This window comes from Hemicordylus capensis, chromosome 6, assembly GCF_027244095.1.
Source record: "Hemicordylus capensis ecotype Gifberg chromosome 6, rHemCap1.1.pri, whole genome shotgun sequence".
Lineage (NCBI taxonomy): Eukaryota > Metazoa > Chordata > Lepidosauria > Squamata > Cordylidae > Hemicordylus > Hemicordylus capensis.
In genome coordinates, this window is record NC_069662.1 from 89,384,580 (window position 1) to 89,404,125 (window position 19,546).

Genomic DNA, 19,546 nt, shown 5'->3' on the forward strand with positions numbered 1-19,546 from the left:
TGAGACTGTCAATAGTAACGAACCCATCTCATATTAATACTAAACTGTAGTTGTAGAATCTTGTTGTTGGCAGTGATAGCCCCAGGCTACAGCTAGGGTGATGGCAACAGCAGAGTTGAGACTGGGGCAGGGGCAACAGACATCCGCGGTGCAGGGGGAGACTGGGGGATCCAGTAATCAATGTCCCATGGCACATCCACCACTCTGTTTATTCCCCTTGCTGCAGGGAGACCTCATGCAATATTGATACCCTCTTCTTTCTGCCAATACATGGGCAGTAGCATCAACATGAGGGAGAGAGGAAGGATGCATGGGGGTTCCTTGATGGGTCCTCCACTGTGGCTGACAGGGCAGGGGAATTGCAGAAGCATCACCGTTGCCCAGACAGCAGGGCTCCTAGCTTGAGTTGTACAAAGGGGAGGCAGTGCACTGGAAGGCCTATTAACTGGGATATCCCACAATTAGGAGGAGTTTGGGAAGCTGACTGTAGAAATAATATGTACATTCATATCTCTTTGAAAGTTATTTTGAAGTGTACCTTCACAAAAGTATTCTTTCTCTACAATATAGAGAAGCAACTATTTCCCGGGTATCAAAAATTTGGGAAACACTGTTCTAGGCAACGTGAATAATAAAAAATGTGGTTCTTTTGTGGTGCTAGAACATGTGTTCACTGTAGAAAGTGAAGAAGTTGCCTAGACAACACAATTTAGTTGCACAAATAAGAGGGTTGGCGTTCTTTTGAGCTTACTCTCACCACACCAGGTCATTACTGCCGATGGAAATAGATGTAATGATATCCTTTGAGGAGCCATATGGCTACAGCTCCCCCCTCCTCAGCTTTTTGGCATTGTGTTGCAGCATTAAAGCTCTCCATTACCACTGTTTGCTCATGTTGTCGTTGATACTGGTGCATCTCAGAACTAATTTACATTTATATTAATAAGATTTTTAAAACTGCATAAAAGGCGCATAGTTATTAATCTCACTTTCAAAAGCCACTACCATTGCCAGAAGCTTAAGGAACTTTAATAGAAGCGTCTTTTTGGCACCATGTAATGAACTGCACATTAGAGGGACCATATGCAATACTTTATGCTAAGCCTTTCCTTATGCTTTGGCTTCCTAAGCTCAGTCAAATTCTTATCCCCTCGGTGGCTTCCTCGCTGCTGGGGTTGTGCTTTCTTTTTCTTTATATTTTCCCTCACATAGCTCATAAATGTGATGGATTTTGTTGAGAGATAATTTCTTTTGTGTGTGTGTGTGGTGTGTGTGTGAGTTATTTGGAATGATGTGGTGTGTTTGAACCATAACATCATTGAGCATATTATCTGTAGATATTCCTCCACTGCAAACATTTCTCCAGCTATTTAACCATCTGGGGACTTCCAACCCAAGTTGCTACTGGTATTGAGGGAACCTTTCTTCTTCATCATCATGTTTGTTGAGAGCTGTGTGTGGGGAACTCTTGAAGGAACATTTCAACCTCATGAGTACCTAATACAAAGGCATAAAGTTTTTGTTCCCACTATATTCTAACCTGGACATTCTTAAGGGCAAAGTACATGTTATGCATGCATGACGTAACATGGCTCCAGTGGCCTCTTTTTTTCTTGAAGAAAAGTGTCTTCAGCAGGAACTCATTTTGAGTGGAGAAGCATTAGGCGGAGAGTGGGTGTCCAGTCCTTTCCACACTAGCTATAGTCACGCTCCAAATGCTTCCCAGAACTTTATTCTCCATGTTGGGTTCCAAGTGTGTGATTGCTTATATTCGCAAGCCAGTGGGAGGAAACGCAGCTGGGGGAGGGGTGGAATTTGGAGTGAGAGGCCAGCAGGGGAAAGGATTAGGCACTCTCTTCCACACCCACCACTTCTCCACTGGTTCCTCCTTGGAAAGGGCCCCAGAGATTGCATTACATGCATTTGTAATGTGTAGCTGCCTCCTAGTTCTGAAGGTTATCTGATAAGTTGTTACTACTACTACTTCTTATATACTGCTTTTCAAAGTTCTCAGAGAGATTTACATAGAAAAAGTACATAAAATAAGATGGACCCCTGTTCCCTAAGGGCTCACAGTCTAAAAAGAAATATAAGGTAGACACCAGCAACAGCCACTGGAGGGATGCTGTGCTGGGGTTGGATAGGGCCACTTGCTCTCCCCCTACTAAATATAAGCGAACCACCACCTTAAAAGGTGCCTCGTAACCCAGTTAGCAGGGACTGGAGAGACCAGTTGAGAGCAAGTAACTAAGTTCAGTGCAGTAATGAGTCAGACAAAGAGAGAGAGAGAGAAAGAAGGAGAGAAATGGACATATGCCTGAAGAAGTTAAGGTTGAGAGCATGGTACTAATTGGGTTTAGAGGTGAATCCCAGCTCTGAAATGGATAAAGGCTCCTGGCATTGTTCTTATTTTATGTCAGCATTCTATGTTGCATTTTCTTTCCAATGAAACAATGTAAGCAACAATGCAAACATTATTCGCTCTAACAGGGATTCCCAGATGTTGTTAACTACAACTCCCAGCATCCCCAGCTGCAATGGCCTCTGGCTAGGGATTCTGGGAGTTGTAGAGTCAACGTCTGGGATATCCTTGTTAGAGGGAACACTGAATGCAAACATTCAAACAGTGGTGTTGTCATCACTTACCTGAGATGCGGGGAACAAAAGTCCTAGGTCATGGGTCTCTAAGGGAGCCACCTGTCTGTCCCTCATGCCCTCTGCACACGCTGCTCACCTAGTGCCGACTGCGTGGAGTTGGCCCATCTCATAGAGAACAGGTGATTCCTTTAAGGCAGACCTGTTCTTGTGTTGGCATGGGGCAGAGTGCCGACACAGTGACATCACAAGACCACAGCTGATGCGGAGTTGGGTAGGTGTGCAGGTGGCAGCTGCAAAGGCAGGCGGTGGCGTCTTGCTCCAGGGCCACCTTCCACCATGCCATGTTCCTGCTTTCAACCTAAAAGTAACTCTAAAAGCTGCAAACCCCTCTGCATTAAACAAACAACAAAGCAGCCAGTGAAAACCATTATGGCATGCCCATCAGCCAGAGAGAAATGACTTTTTAAAACATATAAGTTTTCACTTAATGACAAAATACTGGGAAGGAGGAAGCCAAACATAATTTTTGCCAAGGGAGCCTAGCAGATTTTCCAAGCAAGTGCATTCAAAAAACTGGGTTGCACCACTGCGAGAGGCCTGCCTCTTGTTCCCATCAGGCCCACCTGAGGAATGAATGGAATTTAAAGCAGCGCACCTAGGTGTGTAGGGGATCACATGGGCACCCTGAAGTATGCAGGATAGGATGTGAGAAGTCGAATTGACTCCTAAAAGGGGTCAGTCACTTCCAGTGTTCCTTCTAATTTTTTTCATCTGCGCGCAGAATGGGTTTTTTTCCCTGGGCGGCAGTATCAAGGCAGCGTATGCACACGTGCATTCAGAATGTGGCCTTCCTGATTCAACCTGAACAAGATCTAAAATTACCTGAGCGGGCACTAAAAAAACTTCTATGTGCATGCCTGAGAAGGAACACTGGTCTCTTCTCTATAATCAGCATTGCTGGGACACTCCTCCATCAGACAGCGCTAAGCTCCAGTCAGCTCTCATAGATATCCAAGGCTGCCTTTGTACTGTTAAAGAAGTTACAAGCTTGAATGAGAGAGTCTTCACATTGAACACATGGTTTTCAAGAATATTCCGTGTGATTGGCAGGCCCCAGAGATCTGTTGCTGCTTTGGTCTTTTTTTCTTCTCCAGGCTTTGGCAGCTCCTTGTTTGACCTCACACATTGCTAATTAATGACACCTTCCTACTTAGCTGTCATCCAAGTGGCAACAGACCCATATCTGTTTGCTCTGAAAGCAAGGATTCCTGTGCTGTCCCTTTGCTTATGCAGCTTGATGGCCAGAAAATTCTTCATTTGATTGGCTGCTGTGTATAGGAGCTGGTTTTTACAAATTTGAGCACAAATTGGTTATCTTTCTTTCAACCTGAATGAAATCACTGCTGCAGGACAAATAGACATGCTCCTGTCTGTTACTTTTGTTTTTATTTTTCACATCTATGCCTTGCCTTTCCACCAAGCAGCTGAAGATAGCATTCAGGGGGCTATCTTATTTTTTCCTCGCAACAACCCTGTGAGGTAAGTTAGACTGTTATTGAGTGACTAGCCCAAGAGTTGTACAATTGAGTAGGGATTTGAACCCCAATCTCCTAAATCCAACGCTCTTAGCCAGGGGCGTAACTATAATAGGACAAGGGGAGACAGTTGTCTGGGGGCCTACTGCCTTGGGGGCCCCCCCAGAGGCAAGTCACATGACTGACTCCCCCAGCCGCACACCCACCTGGGCTTCCTTCAGTTGTATTCATCCTCCGAAATTGATGTGAGTGTTAAGACCTGGAGCTACCAGAACAGCATGTCTTTCTCTAGTACCATTAAATGACTTGCATCTTCCACAATTTGCAAAACCTTTTAAAAAAGAATTTAGGATGATGTTCTATTGTGGCACATAGGGTGTGTGTGTGTATGTATATGTGTGTGTGTGTGTGTGTGTGTGTGTGTGTGTGTATATATATATATATATATATATATATATATATATATATATAAAAAATTTATTTATTTGTACTATGCTTTTTGTTACAACTATTCAGCCTCATTTAAGATTTCTTTACTTTATGAGCTGAGATTCAGTGGGGGGGGCATTTTAAAATGGGGAATTAAATTAAATTTTTGTCTCTGGCCCACTACAACCTTGCTACGCCCCTGCTCTTAGTCCTGATAGTTGTAGGTTACTGGAAAAGTGTCTTCTGGTTAGTTGCTGCTTGTCTCACCACTGCAGCTCTGTGGAGGATGAAACCAAGTCTGCCAAAGTTTGTGTGTTCATTCTCTCCCCCCACCCCCATGCAGCTTGCTGTAGGATTTGAGTTTGGTCTAGCAATATTAAGCACAGGATGTAATAAACAGCTTTTTTGTCTGGGGGATACGTTCCTTCCCCAAAAAGCACTTAGACAGCCACCTTCAATAGGTTGGTGGAAAGGGAAGATATAAATGTGAAAAATAAAATAACAAAAGTAACAGAAATATATTTGTTTGTCCTGCAGCAGTTATTTCATTCAGGCTGAAATCAGAAAGATAACAAATTTGTGCTCAAATCTGTAAAAACCAATTCCTCTACACAACAGCCCATCGAAAGAAGAAACTTTGAGAGCTTTATACGGACTGCAAGATGGAAGTCCATGTGTATAGTTTTTTTAAACATTCAAAGGGACAGAATGGCAGTAATAGAAGTGTGCTTGCCTTGGATGAATGAAAGGGGAAACATAGTTCCTTAGAATGAATGATCCTTCCGTGTAATTTTTAGTTGCTCCACAATGGGCATTTTACTGCTAGTGTATCTAATAGTGTACAGCTTGGATTGCAAGAATATTTGTTCTTTTGGGCCTGCTATGTCTCACAAAGGAACAATACATCAAACAATGTATTAAAGTACACCCTGTGACGATACTGAAGCAATGGGATAATGTAAGGTGATCACTTGCCCCGCCTTTTCTTTCTGCTCCTGCCAGCTTACTCCTCGCCTGCTAGTTACTGGCATACAGAAAATACAGGGGGTGTTTATTATGAGGAGAACCTAGCCCTTTCACTAAGGCTGGGAACTACCTGAAAGGGAACAAAACTGGTTTGAAATCACTCCAGGCTTTCTGCTGGAGAATGGACATAGTGGCTTAAGAAAACCCTAATACATATGATTTGTATATAATGCTTTTTGGATGTACAAGGTGCTTTTTATTTCTAGTTTGGGCTGTCCTCACAACAGCTCTGCCTCACAACAGCCCTGCAAGGTGGGCCAGTATTGTTATCCCTGTGTTGCAGAGAGAGAACTGAGGTTGAGAGAAACATAACTGGCCTAGTGAGTCTATGACTGAGGTAAGATTTGAACCAGAGACTTTCTGGTTCACAAAACCCAGTGCTGAGATGTTGATATAAATTCTTGAAGATTTAGGGGCTGTTGTACAACCAAAGAGTCTCTGGAAACCATTCCGGCAAGAGAGCTCTTCTTCTGGGGCCATAGCTGAGTGGTAGAGCAGCTGCTTGGAATGCAGATGGTCCTGGGTTCAATCCCTGGCATCTCCAGGTAGGACTGGGAAAGACTCCTGCCTGAAACCAAAATATGAAAAGATATATTTATTATATGTCTTTTGTCAGTCTCTTCCAGAGAGGGGAGGTTTGTGTGGGGGAATACTAAGACTAGAAGAAGGAGGTGGTTGAAATGTTAAAATGCAGGAAAAGACTGGTTGGGCCCTGTGGAAAATGGTTTGCTATTTAGCTCCTTTTCCTGGAGACCCTGAACAGTGCCCAAATGTCATTTATCTGGACTTGGTAAAAACTTGTCACACGACAGCCCTCCCCTACCTCATGAAAAGTCTTGACTGTTTTGAAAAACTGGAGATTGATTGGTGCCCTTTAGTTTCTCTAGGCCCCTTTCTTTCAACTTGTCACACTTCTGGCTGCCTAGTCTATATTTATAGACAGACTTAGCAGTAGGGTATGTGTGTGTTTTAATTATACACACATGAAAAATGTTTTTTAAAGACTGCTTTCTATTGTTGGGATCTGGTGTCAGTTCTATGCACTCTAGGGATCGGAGGCCTAACTGCCTCCCATGTATTCTGGGACCTGCAAATCTTCTCAGTCTTCTCAAAGGCACTGGCTTTCAATATTGTCGAGTGATTGAGCTGTGTACTGGAACTTCACTGGTTTGACTACTGCCTCTGTCACAAACTGACTAGGTCATCTTAGCGAAGCTAATCCTTCTCAGCTTCAGATTCCAGCTGCAATATGAGAATAATACTACTACTAACCTTGCAGGGTAGTTATATGGATCACATCAAGATAATCCATGAGAATCACATTGCACATGCCAAAAGCACTATACAAACGCTAAATCCTATCATCATCATTTCAGTGTCACTGATCATTATGGTGCTTGTCCCTTCCTCCTGCTGCTAGTCAGTTACCCCACCTTGTTGGATCCGCCTGCCTGTATGTAGGAAATGCCACACAGGCATTTATACAATGAAATAGTAGCTGGTCAGATGCAAGGAAATTTTGTATATAAGCAGAAGGAGTCAAGAGAGTGGCAACTAGTTGGCAGAATGCGGGGAGGGACACGCAGCATTGTGATCTAAGCACACTGAGATGATTATAGGATTTATCGTTTATATAGTTTCTTTGAGTGTGCAAAGCGATTCACATGTATGATCTTGATGTGATCCCTACAACAATAATCTATGGTTAAAGTATTGTTATCCCCACATTTCACCTGGAGAACTGTGGTTGAGAGGGATTGACTTGGAATGAAAGAACCCTGGGTCTTGTGGTTCTTGAGAAAGCGTGTTGCATAGGGTAGTTCCCAAACTACAAGCCCTAGTGTTTCCTGTACAAGCTCTCTCTCGATTGTGCGCACAGCGACTGGACCCACCCACTCCAGGGGCTTGGGTAAAGTGTCCTCTTTCTACCCAATCCTTATTTTTGATCCCTTGACCTAAGAAGAAAGCTGAAACCCAGAAATTTCAGGTCAGGCTCTGAGACTGGCATCCCTATATTGTAGTTTAGATGAACAGCAATTATAGGGCTGAGGAGAGCACCCCTGTGAAGGAGATAAGGACATGGTGCAGCAGGACATGAACATATGTGGTGAGAGGAGCTGGTCAGATGCATCATCTGAAAAGGCCTAATGACAGGAAAGAAAGTATGTATGAATTCCCCCCTGCCCCCAGGTAATGGGGTAGTGGCCTCTAAACAAAAGATAGGGTGTTCATGAATAACATACGAAAGATAATGAGGTTCAGGCTATTAATTAGCTGTGGCGAATGGATCCTTCTTTGTTATTGGAAACAGTATATCATAAATGTGAGAGGCTCTTCTAGCTGGATCAAAAAAGTACCTGTTGGCTTGGGAAAACCCACTATTGTTGACTCTAAAAGGTTTGTCTGAGATGCCTTGGTTGTGGAGGGCAGGGGAGGAGCTGGTTTCTTCTGCAATTAATGACTTTATATCAGTACACTATAATAGTTTGGATGTTCCTTTAGTGTAAAATTTCAGTTTTTGAGTAGGTGATAACAATTGTCAATTTAAAGAGTCTTGAACCACATGGAGCCTATGGGCAATGCATGGCATGACAGCCACTCATTGTGCCCTGCCAGGTGCTGGATAAGTCCTATTTTGTTAGTAACATTCCCAGCTGCAAAAACAGGGTGTTGATCAAGCACCTGGCAGGGTACGGCTGGCAGCTCACTCTGAGTGGTTGACTTGGGTACATAAGCCTGGAGGAGTGTATGTTTTGTAGGTCTGGTGTAGAATTAAATTTTTTCCTAGAATTCAATTTTAATATATATTCTCCTGGGTGTGCCTTGGAATGTGCGTCCCAGAGCCCAGCTGATTGGCTGGGCGGCGGACGCGCCTGATTGGCTGAGGCGCACCCAGGAGGATTGGTTGCCCCTGCTGCGGCCCAGCCATGGAGGCCAGAGGTGGTGGGCCCAGCCTGGTCGTGGAGGCAAGGCCCAGGAGTGGGGAAAGAAAGTGGGGGGGGGCAGAAGTGGCAGTGGGGAGGAGAGGTGGCTGGGCCCAGAAGCAGAGACTGTGCAGAAGTGTGGGGGAGAGGTAACTGCTGGCCCCAAAGAGCGCACAGATGCTCTGTGCCGGGTTGGCTAGTTGTCCTGAGTTTCATGGAGGAAAGGCAGAAAGTAAAATTGAATGAATGAATGACTATTACTTCAAGAATCATCTAACTGAACCACTTACAATGGTGAGATTCTTTAGATTTGAATGAACTATGTTTAAATGGTCATCCTCCAGGAGTTTTTTCAGATGGTGACTTTACCGCAACTTTATTTTGGGAGGGTGTGTGTGTGTGTGTGTGTGTGTGTGTGTGTGTGTGTGTGCGCGCACATGTGTGTTCACATATCGGCCAGATTTACCCCAAAGTCCATGCAGTATTTCAGAGAGCACTTTACACACGATTTAGGTTTCCCTCTATGTATTGGAACCTAGCCCGATTTATGTCCGGGGTTAAAAAAAATAAAAAATCTTCTTTTTGCTTCGGAGTATCTGTTATGCCCCGAACTCGCAGTAAAGCCTTTCAGTAAACCTGCTATCTGAAAAGCCTCCAGGAGACTTTCCTAACCTTTCTGGGTGTCTTGGAATTGTAGGAGACAAAACAAAACAAAGATTTTAAAACAAGCTTCACGCTGTAAAGCAGGATCCTGCACATGTTCAATTCCCCTCTGCCTCCCAAATAATCCATATTATTTAGACTGGAGAGCCAAGAGGAACATAGGAAGCTGCCTTCTACCGATTCAGACCATTGGCCCATCTAGCTCAGTATTGTCTACACAGATTGTCAGCAGCTTCTCCAAGGCTGCAGGCAGGAATCTCTCTCAGCCCTATCTTGGAGAAGCCAGGAAGGGAACCTGGAACCTTGATGCTCTTCCCAGAGCGGTTCCAAACACTAAAGGGAATATCTTACAGTGCTCACACATGTAGTCTCCCATTCATTTGCAACCAGGGTTGACCATGCTTAGCAAAGGGAACAAGTTATTCTTGCTACCACAGGACCAGCTCTCCTTGTAGGTTTCCAGGTGTGAAATAACTCAGATATTTGGCAATGCAAAAGTTGTGCTTGCCCAAATGCAAATGAGTCATCCTGTAATTAATTTAAAAATCACACAGTACTCCAGGAACATTGTAATTTTACAAACCAACCCCCCACCCCCAAAGTTCCTAAAGGCACTGGGATAATTTGTGCTGAAGAACTACAGTATATGTAAACATACATGTATATGTTACAAAGAATACCTCAAGTATTTTTTGGTGGTAGTTGTCAATGATTCTAAGTCTCTGGATCTCTAAGTCTCTGGATCTCTAAGTCTCTGGATCTCTAAGTCTCTGGATCTCTAAGTCTCTGGATCTCTAAGTCTCTGATTCTAAATACTTAGGGAGAAGCAAGCCGATCGCAGCCGCTCTAGGCTGCGCGGCTCGTTTGCCTCAGCCCCCTAGGAGGAGCACGAGACGCTGGGAGCTGACTCCCATTGGTCAGGTGTCTTCCTGGGGGCAGGGCCGGAGCAGGCCTATGGCCTGCTTGCAGGCACCCACCCAGTCCGTCTCTCGGAGAGCACACGGTGGTCTGGGATGCGGGTCTTAGTCACGTGATGTCTCCAACGGAGCGGGCCAGAGTCCTCATCTGGGGCCACGCTTTTGTTTGGGGTGTTCAAATGGGCGCAGGGCGCCGAACCCGGAACGCAGGTGGTCCTGGGGCAGTGGGCCTCAGCGGAATGGCTTGGAGGAATGGGCATGTATAGGGCCCAATTTCTGCCAATGCTGTGCGAATTCCTGCCGCTGCATTGCGGGGGCAACGACCTAGCAGCCAGCCGGGATTATCGCTGTCTCAGCAGACCATACCGGACCTGGAGGAGGTGCTGGCGTGGTGCCCGGAGAGGGTTATACTCTCGTCTGACATCACACAGTGTAGAGTATGGAGGGGGGCACGTAAGCAGAACAAGATCGATAGGGCTAGACGGAGAGTTGACGCGGCAAAGACACGAGGGGCGGTTGTACACCGCACAATGACACACTCTTGTCGCAGCCCGCACTCTACAGGGGTAATGGGTTACACCTTTCACCTGAGGGGATGCGGCTACTCATTGATGACTGAGGCTGGGATTGGCAAGGGTCCTGAAGGGCCTGTGGGGTGCGGGGCATTAAGTTAGGCTAACGCCCGCTGTGGCAAGTACAGTGTGGGTAAAAACTGGGAAATAACTGGTGCAGCACCTTAGGTAAGCTTTTGGGCTTTAACTAGGAGGTGCTGATCCCCTGAGGCTTGACAGATCGGGGATGCAGCTCAACTCCTACCCTGCTCTAGGCGGCTTCCTTCCGTATGGCTGTGCAGCATCGGAGGGATAGTGCCGACAGCAGGGACCTGACATTAGGTCGGCTGAAAAGGGCGTTCCCACTTGTCAGCGGTCAAACTGCCTCGAGCCAAGGTGCCAGCGCCCTAGGCCAGAGTAAGGCGGCCACACACGTGGCTGACCTGTGAGTGCCCGCACTGAGGGGGTGGAATGCCAATCGCAGCTGAATGCCTTAACAAGTCCACTGCAATTGGAATGTTAATAAAGAGGCCAGTTTCACCAAATGTAACTGCGTCTGTGTCTCCTTGAGTCTGGGTGCAATATTAGGATGTCTATCCTTGAACAAATTGCCAGAACTACAGATACAATGGTACATGAAGACAACTTGTGTACGGTTTGTCCCTAAATAAGATACAGAATAGCTGTCTGCTAATATTCTTCCTAAGTATTTGGAACCAGAGATGAAAAATTTTTCAAACACTTAAAAACTAAACCAAACCTTGAGGGGTTCTTTTACAACACACACCCTCTGCATCAGTTGTTTTGGAACACTTTTGTATGTGTATAATTAAAAGATTCCTGGAGCTCTGTATGATTTTCAATTAATTACAAGATGACTCATTTGCATGTTGGCAAGCACAACATCTGTATTGCCTAATACTTGAGTTACTTCATGCCTCCAGGAATGTATTCATCATAGAAGAAAGTGAGTGAACTTTGAGAAGCATGTGTTTTGAATTCTTGGAGTTTCTTCCACTTTAAAAGCATGCACTAAATTCTTTCAGCAACTTCTGCAGTCCCCCATACAGCCTCAAGAAATTGATCTCTAGTCTTAAGTTGTGCTTCTTACTTAAGGGGGATTTGAGGAGTATATTGTACATCTATTATGGGTGTAGCAATCCTAGCAAAAATAGTTCTTGTGTTATATCCAACTTTAATATTGATTTTCCTAAGAAGGTTGTTCGGTGTGGATATTTGGAAGGCCATATGTAAAGTTTTTGAAGGCCAAATTGTGGTTTAGATTTCTCTTGATTTGGCAAACACAACTCTGCCTCTCACTGGTTCTAAAGCAAGAATGATCAACCAATGGCTAACAGGCTAGATTCAGTCTTTGAAACAGTCACCTCTGCCTCTCAAAAAGAGAATTAACCTGGTCATTATTGGTCTTGCCAAATTTTTATCAAGGTGTTGTGAAAACCAGAACCGGTCCAGGGCCATGTAAGAGGTCTCCTGACCGGTTCGGAATTCGTTCGGTCCGGCGGGGGGCGGGGGGAGAGTGGCTTTAAGGGCGGGAAGAGGATTGTACTTACCCCTCCCGCCACTTTTCCCCCTCTGGCACTCAACTTCTTAGCAAAGTTTTTGGGGTGGCAGAGTTCCTCCCTGCCTCTCCTGCCCCCATCGTTGTCTGGAATAAGGAGAAGTTGCCGGCGGTTCCGTGCAACTTGCCGCTGCGCGTGCCGCACACATCACACACAACGTGTGACGCGTGTGGTGCGCGCCGCGACGGGCGCATGCGTGGCGGCAAGTTGCACAGAACCGCCGGCAACTTCTCCTTATTCCAGATAACGATGGGGGCAGGGGCAGCAGGGGGGAACTCTGCCGCCCCCAAAACTTTGCTAAGAAGTCGAGCGCCGGAGGGGGGAAAGAGGTGGGAGGGGTAATTACTACCCCCCGCCCTTAAAGTCACACTCCCCCCAGTGCCGGACCGCACCTCCGTGGTTCCGTGCACATCCCTAGTGAAAACAATCTGCTCATATTTTTACTTCAAAGGAAAAGAAACAATGAATCACTCTGTTTTGTATTGGTTGTAAAGCACCACTTTTGGAAAGACAAAGGATCACTGCTAATCCACCTCGAGCTGATCTTTTGGGAAGGACATTGACTCATCAGCCCATGTCTTTGTTTTGCCCCCTCCTCAATGACCTCATAACATCTGCGCTATTTCATGCTTTCTGAAACCCTTGCTGCTAGGAGATGTCAACTTTATTATATGATTATTTATTATTATCAAATGGGCTTCCCCAACTCAGTGGACTTACCCTGTTAAATTTCATCTTAACCAGCGATGCGGGAAACAAAGTATGTGATCACACCCTGCAGCCTAAAATTGCAATAATCAAGTATTGCAGGTGTGCATTTATGACCTGCTAAGCCAATTATAGACAACCATGGTTGGTACCCCCTAGAGCAATGTTCTTCACTGTAAGATCTGAGAGCTGGTGGTGGCTCCCATTGGCCTGAAGTATAGCTGCATGACTAATTGGTTAGTAGGCCTGAGCAGAGCTTCGGCTGAAGCCAAATACACCCCAAAGCTCCCCTGGCACTAGCTCATCTGGTGGAGACTCAGAGGCAGGCCTTCTCTATAGCTGCTCCATTGCTGTGGAATGTGCTCCCTGCAGGAATCCATAATTTGAATTCTCTATTAGCCTTCAGGAGAGCCCTTAAAACATATCTATTTGGCTTGGCTTTCCAGGGTTTTTAAATCGGTTTTAATATTTCAACCTGGTTTCAGGGTTTATAATTACTGCAATTGTTTAATTGTTGTTTTAAAATGTTTTTAAATTGTTAATTGTTGTTATATTGCTTTTTAACTTTTGTTTTAGCTCTTTACTGTTTTAATGGTTTTTTAAATTGTAGACTGCCCTGAGCCATTTTGGAAGGGCGGTATAAAAATCAAATCAATCAAAAATAATAAATAAATAATCAGAGGCAACTGCACCCACCACACAGTGCTATGCTTTCCCTGGCACTGGTGGGATGACTTTAAGGGAAACGAAGTTCTCTTGGAAGGTGTCCATGGAGCACTGGGAAGTGTAGTCCTTCCCAGCGCTTTCCTTATAGAGCTCTATGGGGAAAATCTCTGGGAAAGACTACACTTCCCAGCGGTCTATGTATAGCTTCTGAGATGGCAGTGGGTTGGCTAGGGCTCTGTTTCTTTTAATGCCTGGTCCCTCCAACTCTGGGGAAAGCACAGCACTCACAGAGGTCAGCACAATGGAAAATGACTCTCACACTGAAAGATTATTTTGCCCAAATTCCCCTTGTGTGAAAAATTCTGAAGATCACTGAAGAAGCTTGTGAAACCTCCTGATTTTGCTTTCTGTCTGAGATTGCAAAAATAAAAGAAATAGGTAGGGGGTGGGCTGCATTTTTCGTAGCAGGTCCCAAGTAGTGGAGGCCTGAGCAATGATAACTTTAAGGTACTAGCATCTCTTGACAGCTATGCAGTTTGATTTTTCAATCTTGGATGACTCTGAAGGAGAACAAGAAGAAGATACTGGTAAATTATATCAAATAATCAACATAAGGAGAGGAGAAAAGTGTTCTGTTGTCTGCAGCCATAACAAGTGAATGGCTCAGCGAAAAATCTGGGTGCATTTAGTGCTGTGCTCATGCTAAGCAGCTGTAGGTTGGATCATTGCCTGGCTGGGACCACTGGGAGCTTCATGGAAGCCATTCTGAGCTTTCTGAAGGAAAAACAGCATGACTGTACAATAAATCAGAAATTCTACATGTTTCAAATGTGATCAAATGATAGCTGGCCAAAGTGACTATGTTTTCCATATAACCTCCATAGAGGTTCCATAGAACAGCCCTGCTGGATCAGGCCCAAGGCCTATCTAGTCCAGCATCCTGTTTCATAAAGTGGCCCACCAGATGCCTTTTGAAAAGCCCACAGGCAAGACATGAGGGCTTGCCCCCTCTCTTGCTGTTGATCCCCTGCAACTGGTAGTTAGAGGCATCTTGCCTCTGAGGCTGGAGGTGGCCTATAGCCACCAGACTAGTAGTGATTGATAGACCTATCTTCCATGAATTTGTCTAAGATATTAGATAAATTATTTAAAGCTATTTTATAGATTTATTTTATATTTTATATAATTTTATATACAATTATATTTTATAATTATATAAGGATGAATTTTATAAAGCTGTTCAAGCTCGAATTCCATAGATTGATTATGCACTGTGTGAAAAAGTATTTTCATTGTTGGTCCTAAATTTCCTGGTCTTCAGTTTCATGGGATGACCCCTGATTCTAGTGCTGTGAGAGGGGGATAAAAATGTCTCTCTGACCACTCTTTCTACTCAATGCATAATTTTATGTGCCTCTATTATGTCTCCCCTTAGTCTCCTCGTTTCCAGATTTAAAAGCCCCAGTTGCTGTAGTCTTGCCTAATAAGAAAGGTGCTACAGGCCCCTGATAATCCTGGTTGCCCTCTTCTGCACCTTTTCCAGTTCTACAATGTCCTCTTTAAGATATAGTGACCAGAACTGTACACAGTACTTCAAATGTGACTGCACTATAGATTTCTATAAGGGCACTATAATATTAACATTTTTTATTTTCATTCCCCTTCCTAATGATCCCTAGCATGGATTGGCCTTTTTCACAGCTGCCGCACACTGAGTCAACATTTTCAACGAGCTGTCCACCATGACCCCTAGATCATTCTGCTGGTTAGTCACTGAAAGCTCGTCAGTGTACGTGTGGAGTTACTGTGTAGAGGCTTGGAGACCAAAGAACTGGGCCAATTTGAGGTGATGAGAATGGATGTTCTAAACTGTCTTGTAAATCTAAAAATTAACAAATCTCCAGGGCCAGATGGCATCCACTCAAAAGTTCTGAAGGAACTCAAATGTGAAATTACTGATATCCTAGCAAAAATATCAAACTTGTCCCTACAATCGGTCTCTGTACTAAAGGACTGGAAAGTAACTAATATAATTTTGATTTTCAAAAAAGGATCCAGGAAACTACAGGCTGGTTAGCTTAACTTCCGTGCCATGTAATTCAGGAAAAGCATACGTTTCCATCAGGAAAGCATACATAAGGGCAAAATTGTTAAACATAAAGAAGAAAAGGCCTTGTTGAAGGAGAACCAGCATGGCTTCTGTAAGGGCAAGTCTTGCCTCACTAACCTTTTGGAGCTCTTTGGGAATGCCAACAGGCATGTGGATAAAGGTGGTCTGGTTGACATAGTACACCTGGACTCCCAAAAAGCTTTTGACAAAGTTTCCCACCAAAGGCTCTTGCGTAAATCTAGCAGTTATGGGATAAGGGGACAGGTTCATGTATGGGTTGGTAACTGGTTAATGGACAGGAAACGAAGGGTAGGAATAAATGGAGATAAGTAAGAAGTGGGATCCCTCAGGGATCTGTACTGGGACCAGTGCTCTTTAACTTGTTCATAAATGATCTAGAAGTTGGGGTAAGCAGGAAAGTGGCCAAATTTGCAAATGACACTAAACTATTTAGGGTAGTGGAAACCAAAACAGATCCAATAAGATCTCTTCAAACTGGGGGAGTGGGCGTCAAAATGGCAAATGCGGTTCAATGTAAGCAAGTGTTGCACAACCATGCAACTATGTAAATAGTGTTCCTTATTTATCCAAACTTCTGACTAGCTTGATAGAATTAATGCCACCCTTCCCCATGCCCCACAAAGCTGTATTTCTTCTGTGATCAAATACATGGTATCGCTAGTCTGAAATGTGAGATAGTCATCCATTAGGTTGAGATCAGGCAGCTCTGCCTAGTGACATATAGCAACAGGCAATTTTGCTGCCATTTGATAACTTTAAGTGTCTACCGTTGCTGTTGACATCACCTGCTTTCTAGCCTCAGGCATTTTCTGCTTTCTTGGTGGTATTATGAACATGCATAGATATTAAAACCATTCTGAATCAACATGTTTGCATTTGGTACCATTTTTAAATTATCTGTGTTTATGTATCTACATGCAGAGTCCCATTAATGGGAAAAAGGAGGCAGCCAAGGTTGGTAAATCAGGAGGAGCAAAAGTACTAATGGTAGCAATAGCTAGGAGAGTCATGGAAGGGAGAGGATTGAATGGCACTTATTACTTTGAGTGGCAGCATTTCGGTTTCCCCTGGTTATCAGGATTGCTGTGTTTACTTTTTCAAGGTTCAGCCTGTACAAGTTGTTCAGTTTAGAAAAGCATTATGTTCTGGTCTTTTGTTTCCCTGCTATTCGCTTGTGTGTGTGTGTGTGTGTGTGTGTGTGTGTGTGTGTGTGTGTATAAGCACATACACATGTTTTTGATAAGCTGTTCTAATCAACAATATAATGTAAACTTGGAAAGAAATGCAGAATACATTTGACCGGAAAAAACACCTTTCATCGTCATCACCTGTAAAGTGGTGGTCATATAAAGGTAAAGTGTTCTGTCAAGTCGATTTCGACTCCTGGTGCCCGCAGAGCCCTGCGGTTTTCTTTTGGTAGAATCCAGGAGGGGTTTACTATTGCCTCCTCCCACGCAGTATGAGATGATGCCTTTCAGCAGCTTCCTATATAACTGCTGCCTGATATAGGAAACATACCAGCGGGGATTTGAACCGGCAACCTTCTGCTTGTTAGTCAAGCATTTCCCTGCTGTGCCACTTAAGGTCATATAGCTGGTGTATTTTGCAGGACTGCTGTGGGCATCAGTCAAAGGAAGTCTTCACAGCACTTTGTGCAATAGAAGCACTACAAATTTGTTTAAATAATAACCCACTGATTGTTATGTATAACCCCACCACCACAGGGGCATAGCAAGGTTGGAGTGGGCCCAGAGACAAGATTTTAAAATGCCCCCCCCGAAGCTCAGCTCATGAGGTAAAGAAATCTTAAATGAGGCTGAATAGTGGTAACAAAAAGCATATATCTATATCTATCCTATGTGGCACAATAGAACATCATCCTAAATTATTTTTTTTTAAAGTTTTGTAAATTGTTGACGATGCAAGTCATTTAATGGTACTAGAGAAAGACATGCTGTTCTGGTAGCTCCAGGTCTTCACACTCACACCAATTTCGGAGGACGAATACAACTGAAGGAAGCCTGGGTGGGTGCATGGCTGGGGGAGTCAGTCATGTGACTTGCCTCTGGGAGCCCCCAAAGGCAGTGGGCCCCCAGACAACTGTCTCCCCTTGCCCTATTATAGTTATGCCCCTGCACCACCACCACACACACACTTTCTAATGCTAAAAAACTGGCATTCTGTTAGCATGTACTGGATTATTCTAAATGACTGTGCACTTCCTCATTGTAATGACTTGCCATTGCATAGCAAAACCTTACGTTATTTTTATTTTTGGAGCAAAAGTGGAATGCCAGTCGGGGAAATTAAGCAACCATTCCATTGTCAAAATGGACCCCCTCAGATAAACCTACCACATGAACCCTCAGGTAAACCTACCTCACAGGGTTATTGTGAGGGAGTAATCCATGTATGCCACCCTGAGCTCCATGGAGAACGAGTGGAATATAAATGTGAGTAGCCATAATATGGCAGTGTGCCACTTCTTAGAAATGACACTTCAGTATGAATGCTGACTGGTGGCAGCAGCCTCCTACAGCCCACAAGCTGTATATGTGAGGGGCATACAATTGTGCATCAGGCTTAGTTTGTCCGCTCGCAATCCAAGAACTGTGGCATGTTTTACTTAAAAAGCATTACTATGGTTTTACCAAAAAACAACACCACCCCTACTTGTTTGCAGTAAATCAGATTGTTGAACTGGGTGGAGACCAACATAATGAAAAACAACCGTTCTCCCTTCTCCTTGACACCATGCAAATATTTAGAGTTGGAACTTGAAAAATTGCTATGTTTTTAAAGGCTTGTGTATTGGGGGGTGACACTGGGGTTGCCAAGATGGCTATTATCTTCTTTTCATAGTCGAGAAAAACTGGTGGTTTTGCTTCAGTAAAGGGACATCAAATTGCACTTAGTTGTAAAGTATGGAGTGGGGCTTTTTGGGGGGTTCCATCTAGCAATGGTAGTTCTGGTGTTCAGAAAAGGATCTGGATGCATAGTTCCTATGGGGAGAGCACAGCTATACTGGTTGCAAACCCCGTTGTCCCTTTCGCAGACTCTTTTGTTGGTCTTGGGGAGGGAGAGAGACTGCATGTGTGCTGTCTGTGTTGTAGTAATGCTTGCATGACACTTTTGATCTTTCTAGCTTGCCAAGGTCTGCTCTGCAGCCATGAGTTATGTAAGTCGGAACTCGCTGCATGGATGGAGCTGTGGAAGCCGCCTTGGAGTGTTCGCAGAGCATCTTGCTTACAGCTGTTAATGTTTTTGCTCAGGAGACAAATCGTGTGGTGTAAAAAAACAAGAGAGGCATTTTGTCATATGGGAAACGCTGCTCTTGAGAGGGAATGCAGAAGCAGATTAAGAGGATCTCCTTACTTTCTTGGTTTCGTGTTTTTGTTAGCTTGCAAGGGCCCTTTCACACCAAGGGATCAAGTAGTTGTAATGTGCTAAGCAGCTTCTTGGAGATAAGATCAAATTGTGTGTCTCTGAAGAGCTGTGCCTATTTATTTCTGTTGCTGCTAACATGAGGCAGGCCTGTTGTTCTGCTGTGAAGGACTGCCTTTTGTTTTAATAGTGTCCTTGTCTTCTGCTGCTGTTACGTAAAAGAGCATGTAGAATTAGCCTTGTTTTCAGAATGTCACATAGATTAGTGAACCGAAAATCCAATCCCAGTGCTTCCTTGGGGGTTAATACTTGCTTTTCGACCTGTCCCCTGCACTCTGGGAGTACACCTTTACTTATTCCACTCCCACCTCTGAGCACTCTGGATCAACTTAGTAGGATGACTTGAAGGAAGTATAAGGCTCTCCTGTGGTAGT

At 44.3% G+C, this 19,546-nt stretch overlaps 1 protein-coding gene across 5 annotated transcripts in view; it reads left to right on the top strand.

Annotated features, from left to right (window-relative positions):
- Nucleotides 1-19,546, top strand: part of ELMO1 (engulfment and cell motility 1) — a 459,005-nt gene that overhangs the window by 93,282 nt on the left and 346,177 nt on the right. The window lies entirely within an intron of this gene.